Genomic DNA, 6,000 nt, shown 5'->3' on the forward strand with positions numbered 1-6,000 from the left:
CCCCCCCCTCTCAGGGGCAGAGATTGGAATCTGCCCAACACTCACCCCCTTCAAAGGTTCGGCCCCGGTCGACATGGGATCAGGGGTAGGGCGATGCGCACCCCCCCCGCCTCGTTCGTGAGTAGAGCTAGGATTTTGACCTATAACTCCCTCCACTACAGGCACCCTTGTCCCACACAGCACTGTATCAGAGCTCATCTCCCTATTCTCAAACAGGTGAGCTTTTGAAAGGTTTGTTTCTGGCAGGCGAACAACCGGCTTTGCGATAGTGGGACTGTCTTCCATTTCTATCGGTGCGGCCACAGAAATATCCTCGCCACAAACACAAAGGACAGGGTATTGTCTGCACACACCACAACGACGAAGGTGAGTCTCATTACATTCTCTGGCATAATGCCCCTGCTTGCCACATTTCCGGCACAAGAATTCCGGACAATCCCTGTACACATGTTCCGGGGACAGGCAACCTCTACACACTTTGACCTGTCGATCATGGATCACCCTGAAATATTCAGGCCCTGAGGCAGTGATGAAGCGAGCAGAATATGGTAAAGATTTTACAGTGTCAGTAAATCTTACTTTAACAAAGCGGGTCCCGTCAGCTACATCGGTGCCCGGCCACATTTTCCTCCGTACATTGGAGGTCGCCGATACGCCCCAGGACTGAAGTTTATCATATATTTCGGAGTCTTCAAAATATGCCGGCAGGTGTAGAAAGGATACGACCATTTCGTCGGTTGTTATCTCCCGACCATGTATCCGCGCCGCGCCCATCCGGAAGCCATCAAGTAGCTTCTTCTTCGCTTGAATAGAGCTAACTGTTATTTCAAATTTGTCAGAGGAAATCCTCCGACAGGCCTTAATCTGCCCACACACTTCCTTAATTCCCCTAATTAACCATAAAGGAGTGATCTCATCACCATTGTCTATGTCCAGAAATACCGTGAGGTCTTTATCAAAAATTATGCTCTCAGTCACAACATTGCTCACCATTCCATCGCTGTTCAAACCTTGTCTCTTGGTCGCCGCCAGCATGCCAGCATGCCATCAGGCACTCGATTCAATGACTGCTCCATGGTTTGTCCTAATGAGTCCATTGAACCTGGATCCGGGAGAAAGAAGGGGGGGAATGGGGAGAAGAAACAAAAGAAACCACCCTCCACAGCACGGAGGCTGGGAGGAGGGAAAAAAAAAAGCTAAACAAAAACTCCCAAAAATTCAGAAAAGATTAACCAAGATTTGCCACAAAAAAAGACATAAGCCAGGAGCATAGAGCTCTGACTGTCACCTCTGCACACTCACGCAGAGTGACAATCAGGCACACCTGCAATCACTCAACCAACCACACCTGGGCGTTCTCAGGGTAGTATGGCCGTAAGCGACAATTGCTTTCAAAATTTTGCATTTTATACATGTGGTCTTTATTGTGGCAAATACTTCAATCCAAAAATACATAACAAGAATCTGAAACTATAACCACAGTCACAAATGTGTAACAACAATCTACAATGCATGATTGAAGTCACAGATATATGACAAATATCAGCAAATGTGTACAATGATTTGTTGGCACATACACATGGTTAAATGCGGACAAAAATCCGTAGATGGGCGACCTGTAAAAACGGGACCTTTTGATTGGCTGTGTTCTTACAGGTGACGTTTGCTACAGTCCTGCCGCGGACGACTCGCAAATGCGTGTGCTGATTTGCAAATGCGTGTCAGGAGACTTGTGTGTGGCTCCGTAGCTACACGTTCGGACCACATGGGGGCACTAATATTATACCAGCCCCGTACCACCAATATATCCACCAATAACATGGGGGGGCGTTCACTGCTATCCACCCATGGTCATGTACAATTTATTTGACATTATTTAAATTAAATTGGAATAAATGGAAGAATAAAGTGGAACTAATAAAATAAGAACCAATGATATAACCAGTGAAGCTAAAAAAAATGAATGAAGCTTCTCCACACCTGCTAATTGCCACATTAACTATACTTCCCTTTATTGCATTCAGTAAACACCATTTTTTTAAAATTGATTCATTACCTTTTTATTTAGTAAAACTCACTGCACCAACCCAACCGGACTGCATCGGGTCATCTGTCTGCTACACCTGTAGACTACGAGAGTCCCCTTTTGGTCTTAATGTGGAGCTCCGGAGCCACACTCAAGTCTCCAGACAAGCATTTGCAAATTGCCACAAGCATTTGCGAGTCGTCCACGGCGAGACTGTAGCAACACCCAAAGGCAGGGGACGCTGAATGTTGGCATTTTGTGCTCTCAGCCTGTCAGGCGAATATGTGGAAATTTATAAAAAAAAAGCAGCTCGCATACTTGCTTACATTTGTCAAAGTTTTTTATTTTTTTTTGCGGTGCAAAAGCTTACAGCACCTGGTATTCCCAGGCGGTCTCCCATCCAAGTACTTACCAGGCCCGACCCTGCTTAGCTTCCGAGATCGGACGAGATCGGGCGTTCTCAGGGTAGTATGGCCGTAAGCGACAATTCCGTTCAAAATTTTGCCTTTTATACATGTGGTCTTTATTGTGGCAAATACTTCAATCCAAAAATACGTAACAAGAATCTGAAACTATAACCACAGTCACAAATGTGTAACAACAATCTACAATGCATGATTGAAGTCACAGATATATGACAAATATCAGCAAATGTGTACAATGATTTGTTGGCACATACACATGGTTAAATGCGGACAAAAATCCGTAGATGGGCGACCTGTAAAAACGGGACCTTTTGATTGGCTGTGTTCTTACAGGTGACGTTTGCTACAGTCCTGCCGCGGACGACTCGCAAATGCGTGTGCTGATTTGCAAATGCGTGTCAGGAGACTTGTGTGTGGCTCCGTAGCTACACGTTCGGACCACATGGGGGCACTAATATTATTCCAGCCCCGTACCACCAATATATCCACCAATAACATGGGGGGGCGTTCACTGCTATCCACCCATGGTCATGTACAATTTATTTGACATTATTTAAATTAAATTGGAATAAATGGAAGAATAAAGTGGAACTAATAAAATAAGAACCAATGATATAACCAGTGAAGCTAAAAAAAATGAATGAAGCTTCTCCACACCTGCTAATTGCCACATTAACTATACTTCCCTTTATTGCATTCAGTAAACACCATTTTTTAAAAATTGATTCATTACCTTTTTATTTAGTAAAACTCACTGCACCAACCCAACCGGATCGGGTCATCTGTCTGCTACACCTGTAGACTACGAGAGTCCCCTTTTGGTCTTAATGTGGAGCTCCGGAGCCACACTCAAGTCTCCAGACAAGCATTTGCAAATTGCCACAAGCATTTGCGAGTCGTCCACGGCGAGACTGTAGCAACACCCAAAGGCAGGGGACGCTGAATGTTGGCATTTTGTGCTCTCAGCCTGTCAGGCGAATATGTGGAAATTTATAAAAAAAGCAGCTCGCATACTTGCTTACATTTGTCAAAGTTTTTAATTTTTTTTTGCGGTGCAAAAGCTTACAGCACCTGGTATTCCCAGGCGGTCTCCCATCCAAGTACTAACCAGGCCCGACCCTGCTTAGCTTCCGAGATCGGACGAGATCGGGCGTTCTCAGGGTAGTATGGCCGTAAGCGACAATTTCTTTCAAAATTTTGCCTTTTATACATGTGGTCTTTATTGTGGCAAATCAATCCAAAAATACGTAACAAGAATCTGAAACTATAACCACAGTCACAAATGTGTAACAACAATCTACAATGCATGATTGAAGTCACAGATATATGACAAATATCAGCAAATGTGTACAATGATTTGTTGGCACATACACATGGTTAAATGCGGACAAAAATCCGTAGATGGGCGACCTGTAAAAACGGGACCTTTTGATTGGCTGTGTTCTTACAGGTGACGTTTGCTACAGTCCTGCCGCGGACGACTCGCAAATGCGTGTGCTGATTTGCAAATGCGTGTCAGGAGACTTGTGTGTGGCTCCGTAGCTACACGTTCGGACCACATGGGGGCACTAATATTATTCCAGCCCCGTACCACCAATATATCCACCAATAACATGGGGGGGCGTTCACTGCTATCCACCCATGGTCATGTACAATTTATTTGACATTATTTAAATTAAATTGGAATAAATGGAAGAATAAAGTGGAACTAATAAAATAAGAACCAATGATATAACCAGTGAAGCTAAAAAAAATGAATGAAGCTTCTCCACACCTGCTAATTGCCACATTAACTATACTTCCCTTTATTGCATTCAGTAAACACCATTTTTTAAAAATTGATTCATTACCTTTTTATTTAGTAAAACTCACTGCACCAACCCAACCGGATCGGGTCATCTGTCTGCTACACCTGTAGACTACGAGAGTCCCCTTTTGGTCTTAATGTGGAGCTCCGGAGCCACACTCAAGTCTCCAGACAAGCATTTGCAAATTGCCACAAGCATTTGCGAGTCGTCCACGGCGAGACTGTAGCAACACCCAAAGGCAGGGGACGCTGAATGTTGGCATTTTGTGCTCTCAGCCTGTCAGGCGAATATGTGGAAATTTATAAAAAAAGCAGCTCGCATACTTGCTTACATTTGTCAAAGTTTTTTATTTTTTTTTGCGGTGCAAAAGCTTACAGCACCTGGTATTCCCAGGCGGTCTCCCATCCAAGTACTAACCAGGCCCGACCCTGCTTAGCTTCCGAGATCGGACGAGATCGGGCGTTCTCAGGGTAGTATGGCCGTAAGCGACAATTTCTTTCAAAATTTTGCCTTTTATACATGTGGTCTTTATTGTGGCAAATCAATCCAAAAATACGTAACAAGAATCTGAAACTATAACCACAGTCACAAATGTGTAACAACAATCTACAATGCATGATTGAAGTCACAGATATATGACAAATATCAGCAAATGTGTACAATGATTTGTTGGCACATACACATGGTTAAATGCGGACAAAAATCCGTAGATGGGCGACCTGTAAAAACGGGACCTTTTGATTGGCTGTGTTCTTACAGGTGACGTTTGCTACAGTCCTGCCGCGGACGACTCGCAAATGCGTGTGCTGATTTGCAAATGCGTGTCAGGAGACTTGTGTGTGGCTCCGTAGCTACACGTTCGGACCACATGGGGGCACTAATATTATTCCAGCCCCGTACCACCAATATATCCACCAATAACATGGGGGGGCGTTCACTGCTATCCACCCATGGTCATGTACAATTTATTTGACATTATTTAAATTAAATTGGAATAAATGGAAGAATAAAGTGGAACTAATAAAATAAGAACCAATGATATAACCAGTGAAGCTAAAAAAAATGAATGAAGCTTCTCCACACCTGCTAATTGCCACATTAACTATACTTCCCTTTATTGCATTCAGTAAACACCATTTTTTTAAAATTGATTCATTACCTTTTTATTTAGTAAAACTCACTGCACCAACCCAACCGGATCGGGTCATCTGTCTGCTACACCTGTAGACTACGAGAGTCCCCTTTTGGTCTTAATGTGGAGCTCCGGAGCCACACTCAAGTCTCCAGACAAGCATTTGCAAATTGCCACACGCATTTGCGAGTCGTCCACGGCGAGACTGTAGCAACACCCAAAGGCAGGGGACGCTGAATGTTGGCATTTTGTGCTCTCAGCCTGTCAGGCGAATATGTGGAAATTTATAAAAAAAAGCAGCTCGCATACTTGCTTACATTTGTCAAAGTTTTTAATTTTTTTTTGCGGTGCAAAAGCTTACAGCACCTGGTATTCCCAGGCGGTCTCCCATCCAAGTACTAACCAGGCCCGACCCTGCTTAGCTTCCGAGATCGGACGAGATCGGGCGTTCTCAGGGTAGTATGGCCGTAAGCGACAATTCCTTTCAAAATTTTGCCTTTTATACATGTGGTCTTTATTGTGGCAAATACTTCAATCCAAAAATACGTAACAAGAATCTGAAACTATAACCACAGTCACAAATGTGTAACAACAATCTACAATGCATGA

The 6,000-nt window shown here is 43.8% G+C and overlaps 4 non-coding genes across 4 annotated transcripts; all 4 read right to left on the reverse strand.

The window, feature by feature from the left end:
- Window positions 1–2,389: 2,389 nt before the first annotated feature.
- LOC148328181 (5S ribosomal RNA) lies at window positions 2,390–2,508 on the reverse strand. The gene has a single exon (XR_015845980.1). It is a non-coding gene; the product is annotated as a 5S ribosomal RNA (ribosomal RNA).
- Window positions 2,509–3,510: 1,002 nt separating this feature from the next.
- LOC148328182 (5S ribosomal RNA) lies at window positions 3,511–3,629 on the reverse strand. The gene has a single exon (XR_015845973.1). It is a non-coding gene; the product is annotated as a 5S ribosomal RNA (ribosomal RNA).
- Window positions 3,630–4,627: 998 nt separating this feature from the next.
- Window positions 4,628–4,746, reverse strand: LOC148328183 (5S ribosomal RNA). Its single transcript, XR_015845984.1, has one exon. It is a non-coding gene; the product is annotated as a 5S ribosomal RNA (ribosomal RNA).
- Window positions 4,747–5,745: 999 nt separating this feature from the next.
- LOC148328184 (5S ribosomal RNA) lies at window positions 5,746–5,864 on the reverse strand. The gene has a single exon (XR_015845996.1). It is a non-coding gene; the product is annotated as a 5S ribosomal RNA (ribosomal RNA).
- Between the last annotated feature and the right edge of the window lie 136 nt (window positions 5,865–6,000).

The sequence above is a fragment of the Idiotropiscis lumnitzeri genome, chromosome 11 (assembly GCF_059441095.1).
Source record: "Idiotropiscis lumnitzeri isolate Australia: NSW breed Sydney's pygmy pipehorse chromosome 11, RoL_Ilum_1.0, whole genome shotgun sequence".
Classification (NCBI taxonomy): domain Eukaryota; kingdom Metazoa; phylum Chordata; class Actinopteri; order Syngnathiformes; family Syngnathidae; genus Idiotropiscis; species Idiotropiscis lumnitzeri.